Raw genomic sequence first — 17,093 nt, 5'->3', positions numbered from 1 at the left:
GACTATGTTTAGATCCCTAGATCAGGTGACCCTCACACTGTTTGACTTGCAGATGTGTAGCAGCTCCATCAGGGCTGGATTTATGAGTGCCTTGTGGGTCGGGCATGGGTCACCCATTAATAGTGGCTAGGAGAGAGAGTAAAGGGATAGGGCTTTTAGTCTCTCCGCATAGTTTATCTTGTTTATACCCTGTATTTTCTTTGTGAAGAACCTCTGAGGTTGCTCCAGTTGCTGTAAGTGCCTAGTCAAGTACATGCCAAATAGCATATTGTACTCGATTATTGATCTAATGAGGCTGAGTACAACAGGAATAAAATTTCCTTGGATCTAGATGCCGTATCTTTACTTATAAATTGTACCACATAAAAGGACTTCCTCACCACTGTGGACACATGGTAGTCAAAATTCAGGCTACTATCTATCTGACTACCTAGATCTCTCACCTCTGAGTCTACTCTTAGGGACTTGTTATTGATGTTGTAATGTGTAGGGGTATTTGACATCCCAAAGGGTATGATAATGTATTTTGTCACATTTAGTTTTAGGCACCAATCATCTGTCTGATCTAGTCCATCCTGAAGGATATCCAGATCATTGGATGTTCAATGATTGCCCCCGCTTGCAGTCATCTACAAACTTTGTCATCCAGAGGCCTTTCATATTAGCCTTGAAGTATATTCCAAACAAGAGTGGTCCCAGCACTGAGCCCTGTGGCACACCACTAGTAACTGGCCTCTTGCTGGATATAGATTCACCCACTTTAACCACATGTGCTCTGTTCAAGAAACAAGTGGTTATTCATCCGGTGATGTAGGGATTTATGCCCAGCTTTGTGAGTTTCATTTATAATACCCGATTGTGGAATTGCATCAAATGCTTTTGCCAGGTCAAGGTAGGCAGTTTGTATTGTATTACCATCATCCATGGCATTAGTGACTTTCTCAAAGAAATCCACAAGGCTCAGTAGGTATGACCTGCCCTTGACAAAGCCAAATTGGGTCAGGCCTGGTGTTTGGAGATTTCCTATGTCATTATTTATCAGGTCCATGATTATTCTTTCCATGACCTTACATATAAGACTAGTCAAACATATGGGTCTGTAATTTCCTGGTTCAGTAGATGGTCCTTATTTACTCAGAGAGATGATTGTTGCTGTCCTCCACTCTATCAGGACAAAGTCAGTCCAGAGGTTCTGGTTAACTAGAGATCCTAATGGGCCTGATAAGTCTTAATTTAAGCTGTTTTAAGAAGCAGCCTGGTATATCATCAGACCCCACTGTGGTTGGGTTTTCAGCTTTAGAGAGCACAGTGGCAACCTTTTCTTTGGTGATAATTGGCAGTGGAGTGGTGGAGGATATTTCTTGGAGGAGAACTGGGGATGATAGGGCGGTGAAACTAAGTTGAATTTGCCAACTAGCAGATTTGCTATATCATCCAGCTGAGTATAGGTGATGCCATCTACAACTAATTCCACACATTGTTGGGTGTTGCTTTTAAGGTTGAGGGCATAACTGAAAAATGTCTTATGTTTACCCTTAACTTTGGAGGCGACTTTTACCTCAAAGTCTACTTTCAGATATTTGATTAATTCCCTAGTTTGCTTGTTTATACTATTTCATGGGAGACCTCTTTGTGATCTGATCTTACCAGTGAGGACATCACACTGGGGGGGGGGGGGCAGCACTCTCTTAATTAGAACAATCAGCGTTGGGGTTAGTGCACACTGAAGATAATAATGAATCCCCTTTCATTGACCTCCTGTGATTAGTGTCACTTTTTATGACTTGATCATTTGCTCCATTTGCCTTTGACCAGCTTGCCTTGTTTCTTTTTAGTGGGACCCAACACATGAAAACAATTTCAGCCAATGGCTTATTCATTCTTCAGTACTCACATAATCCTATTCATTGTCACAAAGGAGCTGTGGTTTGTCTTACCATTTATGTGCACAAGGTAGAGAACAAATTTGGGACAGGACTCCTGTTCATCAGAGAGCATGCCCATTTACAAACTTAATTTTATACACACACACACACACACACACACACACACACACACGCACACACACACACACACACACACACACACACACACACACACACACACACACACACACACACACACACACACACACACACACTGTTTATGCACTCTTAATGATAACTTAGAGGCTTACAAATTCACCTTTTTATATGTTTGTGAAATGTGAGGAGAAGCTAGAGAATAAGCTGAAAAGCAACATTGACTGCATAACCATTATCCACGGTTTTGGTGACTTTCAAAGAAATCAGTGAGATCAAAGAATCAGGACCTTCCACTGACAAAGTCCGTTTGATGAGGATTGAAGTTGAACCAGTTTTAATGTCCTAATTAATGAGGTTTGAGATAATATGTTGCATAGCATAGAAACTCAAAAGTGAAGCATCACAAGGGCAACCATAAACAAGTGAAGTGTAGCGCTAACAGCCGGAAAAGAGAATCTGAATCCAAATCCCAAAACAACTTTATTCAGACATTAAAATGCATTGATTGAGCACTTTCATCCTTTGAAATACAAGACTTCATCAGAATAAAAAAATAGTCAATCCCTCCTATGTTATCAGCCATGGCTTGAGACTTAATTACTTATTATTACATAACAGTCAACCTCATAACTAACAGAACTGACTAAAAGAAACAGCATGAATACAAACCAAAGACCTCGTGTAAAAGACATTGTATAACAGGTTCCTGAAATGCATGTAGTTTAAGTTGCCACTTCACCTCTTTTGCCTCTAATTTAACCTTCACATCACTACCTCTAGGACTATATCTTATCTCTTCTAAAATACCAAACTGGAATTTCCTGTAGTTTCAAATGAACAATATATGAAATGGGATGAAGTAACAGCCAAAGAGATTGAAACAAAGTTAAGAAAAGCTCCTAACTGGAAAACCCCAGGCTTTAGAAAATCTGCGGTCTCTTATAATGGCAGTTGTTTTGAATAAATACCTTTTTTGCTTCACTTTTTGAGATTGACTCAGTGCCCCAACCTCTAGCTGAGACAATTGGTTGTTTTTTACTCACAGATATACCAGAATGCAACAGTAAAATTAATGACAATCTGACGTTTTGCTACAGAAGAAATATAAACTTAAAACAGAGACTATGCTATAAAGAACAACCAACTACCAAGTTTCTCTTTCAAAGTAGCAAACAAAGAACTTATAAATGTAATAATTGTGTCTTTTGTCCTTTCGTTTACACAGAGAAATCTATTGTGCATCCTACCTATAGTACTAATTTTATCGAAAACGCATATGGCATTTGTTACACTTGCAGCTTGATATACCTTGCAATATGCAGCAAATGCAAGACATATTATATAGGGAAATCCAACCAGAGATTCAAGAAAAGAATTGGGCATCATTTATCAGAAATTAATAGAACTGTGATCACCAATGCACTTTGCAAACATGTTATGGAAATGGCTGCTGAGAAGAGCAATTCTGGCTAACATCAAAGATTGAAACAATACTAATTTCATGAACTTTAATCATACTTTGACTTAGGAATGGGGTCCATTCCCATCATGGTATTAGAAACCCAAAAGACTTGGAAAAATTAAAAGACATAAACAAGGCCACACCTTCTCCATGTTTTCTGATATATCAACCAGAAGGGCTTCCACTCCATCAACTCCCAGGTGATGTGCATTGCACATAGTATTATATACAGTGTATCTATGTGACATACAGACAGTTCTCTTGATTCCCATATCTGGCACGTATATGACCTCCAGGAGTATTTCATGTGGGGTGATTTTCCACAAAATCATCTGGTTGGTCGGTGAACACATTGACAGCTACAGAGTCCTGGACTTCCCATGCAGACAGCAGGCTGCTCATAATGATGTTCACTTTTTTGAGTTGCAAATGTAAGATATGGCTTGGAATTGTGACTTGTGTTTCCCCCTGAATCCCTCAGACACTGGGGTAGATGGTGTATAATGCTGTGCTGTCACAGACTTGGAACATCATGGAACATATGTTCAGACTTCCCAAGGCATGTATTGCATGCTGGATATATCTGTTGGTATACTGAAGTATTCACTTGAGACCTACTGTAAGATATTCATGGTGTGTGCCACTTTGAATGATTTAGTATGCCTTCAGCTACAGCATGAGAACATTGCAGTACTGCCTGACTGACCTGAGGCACCAGCAGAAGTGAAGCCATGAAAGAAGTCATCAGAGGAACTTACTGCAGTTGTACCCCATGCAAGGCATAAGCACGACCAATATGGTATGGCACTGGCCAAGAGGTGGCATTTGGGTGACAGCTGTGGGGCATAAGGACAATACAGAATAAAACTAATGCATGGATGCATTTTTAATAACCCAGGCTCTGCATTATAAATATTGACTTTCTACCCTGAGCATCAGATAGTATCTTATTCACATAGGCCATAATGGTGGGCAAGGTATATTCTTCATTATTTGCACAGATGGGCTGAGGCATACTGGCAAGTTACAGCAACACTTCCATAACTGTAAGGGTTAAGGAAGGTAAATGTGATAGCAATGTAGGGGAGTGGCAGAAAGGGTGAAAAGTCAAGGTTGTCTTTCTTGAAGTGAACATACCATGTCATGCATGTTGTCCAATTGTACCTGTGAGATCCTTTCTCTGGGCCAGGAGTCAAGGAACCTGAATCCTCACCACTGATACTGTAGAGGGACATTCACTTGAAACAAAAATGGAATCTGCATCAAGTACATTTTCCCTTAAGAGCACACAGAAAACACACTCAGCCTTGGGTCTGGGGTTCTCTCTCTGTCTCTCCCAGGTCCCCAGTAGGGCACCTCACTGGCACAGCTGCAGAGTTAAGTCCTCAGCTAAGTGCCTAAGCTAAGTCCTTCTTAGTCGCTCTGTGAAACCAGTGCTGCTCCAAGTAGTTGACATGCACACTCTTTGAGTTTTGATTTGCATACACACACACACACACAGACCTGGGAAAGGCTAACCCAGGTTTACTACCTATGCCCCTTTTTCCCCAGACTATAAGTTATTTACTGCCACCAGGCACTCACAAGCCAGCTACTGTGAAGCTCTTACAGGGGTACCAAATTATACTGAGTGAAATTAATATTAATACAAATGGTAGTATGAAATTAATATTAATACAAATGGTAGTTTGACCTATGCAGTAAGGCTTTCAGGAGTAGCCACATACTTACCAAACAGATATGAGTACTCTCAAAGATTAAAATATTCTCTAAAGGACCAGCCATAATGAAAAGTTTAAATATATTTAATAATAAATAATAGAAGAACTTGAAAATACTGAATATCTATTTACAATAAACACCAGAGTTTCAAACACAGGAAATATTAAAATACGCAGATGCATAGATTCACACAGATACAAGAAAACAGTACATAACTAATTTCACTATATTTTCCTGACTAATCTAAAGAGTTACTATTCCCTGGTCACTTATTAGTGCAAGGCAAGATATAGTAGGTGAGTGATCCTTCTATGTCCTACTCAACTTATTCATGCCCTACTTAAGAAACTAAGACACACCACCCTGGCTACCGACCTCCTCCCAGCAGACTATCTGCAAAAGGCTACTGAAACCATAGCATACCCATCTCAAGTTTGATCAACAGAGATATCTATATCTGAAGCTACTGTGCCCACTATATGGAAAATCTCCCATGTCATATCTCTCCATAAAGGAGGAAGTTCCACTGAGCAGTCAGACTTTAGACCCATAGCTATTCTGTCACCTCTAGCTAAAATTATGGAGAAGTGTGTACATATACAGCTCATGCACTACCTCACACAGAACAAGCTGTTGTCCAACTTTCAGTATGGCTTTAAGCCATACCACAGTACTACATCTGCCCTCCTCTCTTTCTCTAACATCATTAATCACAACCGCAATAATAACAAACTATCCTCAGCACTCTTTCTACATCTATCCAAGGCTTTTGACATGGTTGACCACAAAAAGCTTATAAATACCTTGAAGGCCTTCTCCTTAAACAACTATGCACTCCAGTGGTTTCAATCCTACCTTCAGGGCAGGCAACAGGCAGTCCTATGGTAGGGCAAGCTATCATCTCACCTACCCATTACATTAGGAGTCTTCCAGGGCTCGATACCAGGACCCCTGCTTTTCTCCATCTTTATCAATGACCTTCATTCAGTCATCCCAGATGCCACCTGCATTCAATATGCGGATGACTCCACCTTGATTTGTTCTGATACCTCATCAGCTACTTTACTCACATTAACCCAAAATACCTTCAATACAGTGGAATAATGGCTCTCCAATCAACATCGAATCCTAAACCTCAACAAAACTAAGCTGCTCCTCTTCTCCCCCACATGCAGGACCCCCCTACCATCCTTCAACATAACCGCTAACAATGGCACTGGCATCTCCCCAGAAGCCCAAACTAAACTACTGGGTGTCATAGTTGATAACAACCTGAAGTTTGATGCTCATATCAATCAAACAATCAAAACCATTAATAAAAAATTTGGTCCTCTTTACAGAATCAAACCTTTCCTTACCCACTTGCTAGAACTGCAATTGCCCATTCCCATCTACTATCAACTCTTCTCTATGCCTCACCTCTATTCTCCAACTTAAACAAAACAGATATAACCACATTGCCAGATTTGCTACTGGCACAACCTACTGGACACACCACTGTCAAAACCTAAATCACCTAGGCTGGCCTGAACTGCCGAGCCTACTGCAGTTCAACCAGCTAATAGTGGCACATAAAGTCTTTTACCAACCAGAAAATACACCTGCACTAAAAATATTATTAACCCCTACACCAGCACCCAACCACTGCGATCATTCACTAGACTCCTAGTTCAAACATACAAAATCCAACTACTCAGCTGGAGACTCCCTGTTTGCCAACTCTGTTGGAAAAACACAGAACAGACTCCCAGCTGACCTGACTCTAGAACCCTCACTAACTTAATTCAAAAACAAACTCAATAAATACTTCAAAACTCATTGGTTATGTCCTTGCACTAACCCCGACTAGTGACCTCTCTATTACTTAGGTGCCTTACCTTCAATTACTGCCATCATTTATCCCAGGATGGGCAGTAGAATTCAGTAGTATTTGCCATCTAGTTTCTTTCTCATTTAACTTCTTGGTAATACTACCACCTCTTGGATTTCTTCTTACTTACTCAAGGATGGCAAATTTAAATTCATCATATCCAGAAAATTTTTGTAAATGTCTGTATAAAGCATTTGTTTCATCTTTTTTCTTTATACAATAAAAATGAGCGTATATCCTGTTTCTAAGACACCTGTCAGTTTTTCCCACATAGAAACAGAGGCATGTGGTGCACTTATACCACATGCTGGGTACGACAGTTGCCATTCTGGAAATACACAACAGACTGATTAATATTTTCCAACTTTATCTGTGCAATTTCATAATATTAATAGGGGAACAACCGACCTTTGTTTATAAAACAGGTTTTAATCTTAAGAATTTATTTGAGATGAATATTTTTTTATCTAAAAATAATTATAGGGAGGGGGGAACACATAAATGTAGCAACTGTAATCAGTGCCATGCTATCATTCCATCCTGGGATAAATTATGGCATATCAATGAAGGCCATTCTGGAAGCAAAAGAGTGATTTTTATAGTGTTTTATGCATTTATTTATTTATGTCTACAAATATTCACCCTGATTGTAACATGTATGATACAATTGATACGTATTTTTGAACTATATAATATGAATTTGAGTTTGCACAGAGCACTTTAAGAAGATGATGTCAGTTTTTAATTGTTTGATTGGTTTTAGTAATTGACTGGCTTATTTAAATCAGTATGTAAGTTAAGGTGATGTTCTGAAGAAGTCTATGTGATAGATGAAAGTTCTTAACCTTACAGATTTTATACGCAGTATGTTTTAATAAAATTGTGGATATTTCACGTTTGTGGCACGAATTATTGGATCTGGACTCCCCATTCAGCAGACTTGAGTTCTACAAAGTAGATAACATCACTGACTTTCCTTACCACTTTGAAGGGTTCCTCCCAAGCTGCCTGCAGCTTATTCTGTCTGACAAGAATAAGAACCATAACCTGCTGTCCCACGGCATACTCTTTGGCTTATGCATTCCTGTCATACCAGATCTTTTTTTGTTGTTGGGCTCCTGCCAGGTTCTCCTGGCCCAAGCCCATGAGTGCCCTAAGCCTTGTCCTGAGGTTTAGGATATATGCCACAACAGACTCCTTGTGGGACTCACACTCACCCTCCCACTCATCACGAATCAAATCTAAAGGCCCCCACACCCTATGCCCATACAATTCAAAGAGTGAAAAACCTGTAGATTCCTGGAGTACCTCTCTGTATGCAAACAGCAGATGGGGCAAATATTTGTCCCACTCTCTCTTAAACTGATCTGCAAATGTCCATAGCTTGGTTTAGTGTGGAGTTTAACCTCTCCACAGGACAATTAGTCTGGGGATGGTAGGGGAGGGTTTTGAGGTGCTTCACCCCACACCGCTTACATAGACAAGCCAGCAGGTCTGACATGAAATCGGCACCTCTGTCAGTCAGTATTTCTCTCCTGAAACCTACTCTGCTGAAAATCTCTAACAAAGCATTTTCCACCTTCTCTGCTTCGATGGAGGAAGAGCCACTGCTTCAGGGCACCTAGTAGCATAATCTACAAGCAGCAGGACATACTACTTCCCTGTAGAACTTGGGGTACTCAGAGGCCTCACAATATCCATAGTTACCATCAGAAATGGCTCCTCAATCACAGGCAAAGGCATCAAAGGAGCTTTGACCTTGTCTCCTGCTGTCTCTACTTTTTGGCAATGCTCACAGGTCCTGCAGTACCCTGTTACATCCCTTGCAATTCCAGACCAATAAAAGTTCTGCATAATACATCTCTTTGTACACTTTATGCCCATATGACCTGCAAAAGGAATCTCATGGGCTATGTCTAGAAGTGCCAGACAGCAGGGTTTATGTACTACCAACTGCTGTATTACATCACCCTCTAGCACTTCCTCAGCAGTCCACTCTCTATAAAGTAACCCTTTGTTCCAGAACACAGGCTCACCTTTTCCTTGAGAATCAGGTGCCTCCCTAGCTAGCTACCTCAAACCACTTAGTGAAGGGTCCAAGAGCTGAGCCTGTCTCAACTCTACTTTTTAATGTTTCCAGTTCCCCTTCCATAGGAAGTCTGGTATCCTCTTACAGAGGTGCCTCACTTTCAGCCTGAGTGATACCACTCACCTCTGCCCATGAAGTCACTTTGTCCATGGGAACAGCACTGTCAACTGGCAGTTGTAGCTTACCTTCAGGCTCATTACTACAGGGTACCCCCCCTGGAATAGCCATGTCACCAGCGCTGGCCTCAGGTGTGGAGTCTGTCTGGGTCTCCCCCAGGCTGACAAACCCTCATGCCTGTCTCCACACCTAAGTACATGTAACTGCATGCACACAAGTTACTGCATTATCAAATCCATTCCTTATAAGACATCTGAAGGGATATCCTCAAACACACCTACTTGTTTTCTTCCTTTTCAACCTTCCAAGTCAAGGTGAACCTTGGCCAAATGCATTTGGAATGTGGTCCTTCCTAAATCTCTGACTGGAGTGGACTGCCCAAGCAAGTACTGTTCCTCTTTAACCATTGTAGGCTTTACAATGGTTAAGTCAGAGGCTGTGTCTCTCTTGAGAGTGGTTTGTTTTCCATCCATTAAGATAAGGTATACACTTTGGTGATAGTTTGGTACCCCCATTGTCTCCAGACAACTCACTACTGGCATACTGTTATTCCCACTTGCTGAACCCCCAAGCTTTTGTTCCCCACCTTGTTTCCGTGGACATCTAAATGATACATGGCACCACTATTTACATTTAAAACATTTAACCCTTGATCCTGGCCATATACCTGAACTAGTGGCTTCCCCTTTTACTGGTGGACTCTGTTGGGTTGGTTTATGCTGTCCACCATAGGTTCCCTTATATTCATGTGCAGAACTGTGTATCCCCTTCTTGTGCAGTGATGCCCTGATTGTTAACTAGAGATCCCCCTTTTTCCCAAGCTCATCTGCAGAGTTACACTCTTGGTCTGCCAACCAGATTCTCACATCCCTAGGCAAGGTGCTAAGGGCTTATTTCCTCACCAAAAGGTCTGCCAACCCTTAAAAAGTGGAGACCTCACACCCACTCACCCATCTATAAAAGTAAGTGCTTAAATCAGCAATATAATCACACACACTTTCATCTACCTTGTGTCTATGGTCACAAAACTTTTTTTCAGTAAGCTTCAGATGTTAACTTAAAATATTCAAGTAAACATTTCTTTACTTTGTCATAGTTTAAACAATCAATATCAGACAATTTAGAAACAGCAGTTACAGCTTTACCATGGAGTGAGAGGGTCAAGAACTCTACCCAGAGCCCTTGGTCAACATTATACTGTTTACATACCCTTTCAAATATATGAATAACAGTATCAAAATTATCCCCCTCTGTAAACTGTGGAAGAAATTTACTGACCTTGATTGCTTCTGGGGTTCAGTTATTCCCATCCCCATTACCTCCTTGAGCCTGTCGAAAAGTCAGCATCTCCCTCTCATGTTGACACTGCTTCTCATTTTCTTCACCTTCCAAATGCTACAGTTTCTCTTCTGATTCTTATTGCCAATGTTTGGTCACCAGTTCAAATCTCTTTAATTCCAAATTGATTTTTAAATCCTCTGAGGAAAAGGTAAACCATCCTGTTTCTGAGGGCTGCAAATTCTGATCACCAGACTGGTTATCCTCCTTTTTGCTGGTCTGAGCTGTGACTAAGACTGAAATCATTTTCTCTTTAGTTAGGTTGGCATGCACCAGTTTTTTGGCTTCGCACATCTTGGCCAACTGTTTCTTTGCCAGCTTGCCATAATCCTCTGCTGACATCTATGCCTGCTTTCCCTGATTAAATTAAACAAACAAAAATAAATAAAACTATTGTAAAATTAAACTCTGAATCTTTACCTTGTGGCTGCTGAGAATACACACTTTCGGTGACAACTGCCTACAGGCTACAGAAGTTCAATTAATATCCACACTATTGCTCACCAATATGTGACATCCTGTCTCTGGCCCAGTACTCAAGGACCCTAAATTCTCACCACTGACACTGTAAAGGGACGTTCACTTGGAACAAAAATGTATACACCCAGTATTTTCAGATGCAGCTCTCTACATCATGCTCAATTTCCCTTAAGAACACACAGAGAACACACTGAGCCTGGGGTCTGGGTTTCTCTTTCTGTCTCTCCCCGTAAGGCTCCTTACTGACACAGCTGCAGAGTTAAGTCCTCAACCAAGTGTCCAAGCCAAGTCCTTCACCACTCTCTCTGTGAAACCAGTGCCTGGTGTCCCTGCTCCAAGTAGCTGACACACATTCTTTGAGATTTGATTTGCATGCACACACAAACATACACACACATATATACACACCTGGGAAAGTGTGGCAAGTTTACTACCTATGCCCTTTTCTGCCAAGTCTATAAGGTAATTACTGCCACTGGCCACTCCCAAGCCAGCTAGTATAAGGCTCTTACAAGGGTACCCAAATAATATTAATACACATGGTAGTTTGACCGATGCAGTAAGGCTTTCAGGAGTGGCCACAGACTTACAAACAGATATGAGTACTCTCAAAGGTTAAAACATTCTGTAAAGGACCAGCCACAATGAAAAGTTTAAATATATTTAATAAATAATAGACACACATGAAAATACTAAATATCTATTTACAATAAATTCCAGTTATAACCACAGGAAATATCAAAATAACACAGATGAATCGATTCACACACATACAGAAAAATAGTACTTAACTAATCTCATTATATTTTCCTGACTAATCTAAATAGTTACTATTCCCTGATCACTTACTAACACAAGGCAAGATGATGTAGGTGAGTGATCCTTCTATATCACGTTTCCAAAACAGAGTGCCATAAGACTTCAGTCTCAACTAGTATTAAACATTATTTTGCTGATGGATTCCATAATGACATCACACATAGCTGGTCTTCAGACTTCTGGTTCCCATGCAATACTTCACTGCTAGAAACTGCCAGGATATAACACTTATGTGTCAATAATACACACGCAGAGAGCCCCGCTATGATCTACTGCAGCTCCTGGAAGTCATAAAACCATAAAACACTTCCACTCTTCCTACAGGTGCTAATAAACTATACTTCTTACAAACATTGTGTGTCTGGCTTCATTCAAAAATATGCGATAACCTCTTTATGGCCTAGGTCCAGTAATTTAATTTCTTACTATTTTTAAAGTTTGAGATTAACCTCTTCTCATCCAGTATCCTCTGTTAAAACATATACATTTTAGCAGTTACAATAATGCATGTACATTTCTTTTTCTGTCCAGCAGGGTACACTGTTGGTAAATTTTTAATGCACATATTTTATTTATTTTTATTATTTTATTATTTTATTAACATTCGTTTACCAGAAAAGTCTGACTTGGAATGAGTCAATTTTCAGCAGAGGCCCATGGAAAAATGCTCCAGACATATGTCTTTGTAAAAAAGAAGCTTTACAAATACATTTTTCAACACAAGCATCTGTACAAATCAGTTTGATATAAGAATGACATATAACTCTTTACAAGATTCCAGGTAGCTGTGCTGGCATATGTTATATATCCAGTGCCCTACTTCTCCTGTCATATCTGGCAATACCTCACATTATCACAGTACTGTATGGGCCTTCCTGCAAGAAAGATGGTGTTATGGCACCTCCATGTAAGCAGGCAATTGATCTATGGTTTCCCTGACCCTGATGATGATGACCACGGGCCATGGCAAGGTACCGTGTTAAGTAGATCAGCAGGAGATCAGAACAGTATGAAAGATCTAGATAAGCATGCATTGGCTACAACCCTGAAATTGCCCATGTCTAGGGCAAAAAGGTAGCCATGGGCAGGGTTGAAAATGATGCAATCTCTGGAACAGTGTATGCCATCTGTTTAAATCTGGCTTGTGATAATTCACCATACATCTGGACACTTGCATAGCCAGTATGGGCATTTATGAGTATCCACATGTGTGTAGCAATGGATAACCCATGGCCATTACTTCACTCAGGAGGTGTGTCTGTTCCAAATCCCTATATGCCATGTGACTCTACACTCAGTACAGGTCACTGAGCAGTCCCTGCAGGCCAGACAGCACACTGCCTACCTCTACCATAGTGTGTATAGTGGTTGTCTGTGCCTGCCTCACTGAACTGCATACCTGCTGACTGATACAAGTGTGACATCCAAGTCAGGGAATGACCAGTAACTTGTCATATATTCGTGCTGTGCCCACTTTCAGAGTGAGCCCCCCTCCATAGCAGGACAGTAGCATGCCATGATCTGGTACTATATCACCGCACCCATTCTACTGTTCATTATTTATTCCTGTTGCTTTCATACACCCATGTGTGCTCACTGCAGTCTTGAAGTACATTATCAGTTGTCTTGGTTTTTTTCAATATGCATAATGGGAGGATGGTGAAATGGTGTAGTGGTTAGCTCTGTCACCTCACAGCAAGAAGTTCACCAGTTTGATTCTCAGCTGGGGTGTCTACTGTGTGCAGTCTGCATGTCCTCCCTGCATTTGTGTGGGTTTCCTCTGGGTGCTCTGGTTTCCTACCACATTCTAAAGACATGCAGTAGGTGGACTGGACATTCTAAATTGGTGTGAGTGTGTGTGTGTGCAAGTGTGTGGTGTACCCTCTGAGGAGGGTTGAGCATCAGGCTAGCAACCCAATCTTGTAAAACCTGTACCTGCTTTGGAAACAATGAGTGCTGAATGGTGCTCATTGCCCGATGTGCTGAATGCATGGGAGCGAATCCAGGATGAATAATGGGAAGTACAGACACTTAGCCACTGAATTCATATTTATAAACAGCTCATCATAACATCTCCAGCAATATAGTGACCTCACTTTTTATTGTCCTAAAATAAGATCTGCAGCATGGTGATCATACCAATGAGGTGAGTTAGTGCAATAATCATCATTTGCCTTAACATTCTGCTCTTTTACCCACAGTTGGTGCTACAGTTCCTCAGCTAGGACACCATGCTCACAGTATTTATATGCATTGCCAATGTAGAGCTCATACTGCCACAGGCCTGCACCACTGATACCTTCCATAGTGCACAGATAATGCCTAAGGAGGCATGTCACATGATACCCTTAAAGTGTGACCATACACACTGGGCTACCATTTCTCTTCTCATTCTGACCTGTTGAGTGGATATGGCTTTTTCAGGTACTGGGTTTAGCAAGATCCTACCTTGTTTAGCCAAGAGACAAAAATCTTCATCCATAAGCTGCATAGGAATTATCAGCAGCATCAGCCATGCAATTACAATGACTCCCATCTACAAAACTGGTGCCTCAAGTCAGCTTGCTGGGGCTAAGAGAGATGACTGGCATCATCAATTCGGGACAGTAATGCAGACACAGATATAGTGACATGCCCACTCATCACCCTGACCTCCTTCAGCAGAAGGAAAGGCAAAATTTATGGGGCAAGAGAAAGAGAGAGAGAGAGAGAGATCATTTTATAGCAAGCACTGCATGCATTTTTTCATCTTATTTTCTGAATATTGTCAGTTGCTGTCCCTGCCTTCTATTGAGAGTAGAAAATTATACTAACTCTGTATATTGTATATTTTACAGTAACAGAAGAGATCACCACAAAATGGGACCCTATCTATGTTGAAGTGATATGCTCTCCATGTGGCATGGTATATGAAGCATGTAGCTGTATCTCATGTAAAACTGAAATTCCAGTTGTACAAATGTGCTGTATCACTGTACTGCTCTTTCTTGTTTCCTTTTTTACATGTATGGCTGTGCTACATAATGTGGTTAAGTTTTGGCCAACAGGGTCTGCTCCAGCCAGCATGCTTGGAGTTGGGTCACCAGCGGTTGCCAGGCTTCCTTCTCTACAAGGATTTGGAGGTCACCTTGTGGAAGGTGACCTTGAAGCTCACTGCTGGCCTCCATGGCCTCTTCTCAGTAGGAGAGCACAGCCACCTCCTCTGACAGTAGTCTAGAGTGGTGCATCTGGGGTCACCTGGTGTCAGGTACAGCAACTGGTTGCAACTGAGGTGAGAAAACACTCTAATTTCATGCATGTCAATACTGTGAACATGTTGGAATCATGCATTAAAACCTTGGAAAAGCTCCTTGTGTGACTGACCGAGCGACATAGCCAACTAGTTTCATGCATCAGGCCAACAAAGGCAGGGCCTGCCCATGATGTCAACCATGGAGGTAACAGACATCTGTATGTGTTCTCCACTGAGCTGGTTTAACAGGCCCTGTGTATACCATCCAATCCTCCATTATAGTGTTACTCTTCCTTCAGAGTAACTCCCCATATACTGCTTATAGTACAATATTTCCAATTTCCAACTATCCTCCCTATATTTATTTGTGTTTCTCCACTGTTACCTCCCCTTTTGTGCTTGTATCTCCCCTGTCTATTTTTGTCTGCATTGCTTTTTGTCTATCCCTCCTTCTTTCCCTATTCCCTCTTTCTTTACCATACCCTCTATTCCTCCCCCCTAAAAATGACCCCTCTAACATACCTTTTCTTCATTTTACTACTGTGTGGATTCTTCTGCTTTCTATTGCCCATCTCTGGCTTTGCTATCTCCCCCTTTTCCTCCCCTTTTTATGATGAAGTGATTTTGCAGTTTGCTGGGCTTGTCCTCAGAAACCGTCCTACAGTACCCATGTTGTAGACGTAAGATACATACTTCTAGACTGTCCAGATTTTCACAGAATATCCATACATTTTTCTCATATTCTTGGTCTGTTCATCAAAAAAAATTGCTTTTCTAGCAAATCATTGAGGATTGATGTAACTAAATAATGGCTTACATCTGGGTTTCATACATCATACACTTCAGAAAATGCATGTGAATTCAAAACATATTAGTTTAGCAACTTTAAAGCAATATCTAAAAATTGTCTCTGATTTGAGGTCTTTGCTCACCATTATTTGTGGCTTTGTCCAGATTTCTTGTGCTTAAATGTTGATAGGTATGATGAGTTGCTTCATTGTCCATGTGAAAACACATAGCCTGAGGCATGCAACCTAATTGTACCTATCACATACATCATGTGACCACCTGGCATTTCACTACTGTCTGGTAGCATGACTGCTGTCATTAATGTGGTTGTGATAAATTGCTATATTTATATTTCTCAAATGTACAGATTTTTGCAGAATGTACAGATTTTTGCCTCATATTTTTGGTCCGTTTTTCATAAAATTGTGGTTTTCTGAAAAATTAGTGGCAAATCATTAAAGACTGAAGTTAAAAAATAATGAAAGACATTTGAGTTTCAGACTTAATACCATTCAGAAAAGTCATGTTAATGTAAAACCTGTTATTCTATCAACTTTCTAAGTTGTAAGAGCAATATTTAAAAACTGGTATTCATTGAAGTCTTGGTGCCGAAGCTCTAAGTTTGTATTAAATTCTGGTGAAAACTGTTCTGTGGTCCATGACTTTTGAACTGTGGTATTTTATTACTTTTGTTTTGTTGCTGTGGTATTGTCAATATTTAAAACTTGTCCATATTTTCGGGTCTTTGTTCCACTTTTGTTTATGGCTTTGTCAAGATTTCTTCTTGCTCTAAGAGGTCGAGAGGTATGTATAATCCTTTCCCTGGAATGCTGTCAGTATGCTGGTCATAATACACAGGTAAGCAGCATCTCACCTTGTTATACTAAAAAATATCTAATGTTAATGTACAACCACAGTGCTCCAAATCATTTTGAATATCAACCATTCTCTCTTTACATAAGATGTCTGTAGTGTGTTTTTGGACTATAAATGCAGTTCTCTGTAATCAGAGTTCTTTTTTACAAAATAATGGTAACTAATAGTGTTCTAATATTAGCGGGGCTGTGTTCTTGTTTTTCCTTTCCCTTTAATAATCCAGGGCAATTAGGTACATTGGTATTCTACTCAGTTTACTCCCGAGTTGCATTTAG

This window comes from Protopterus annectens, chromosome 11.part0, assembly GCF_019279795.1.
Source record: "Protopterus annectens isolate FY-2018-M chromosome 11.part0, PAN1.0, whole genome shotgun sequence".
Taxonomy (NCBI): Eukaryota; Metazoa; Chordata; order Ceratodontiformes; family Protopteridae; genus Protopterus; species Protopterus annectens.
Note: the sequence above shows the minus strand (reverse complement) of the source record.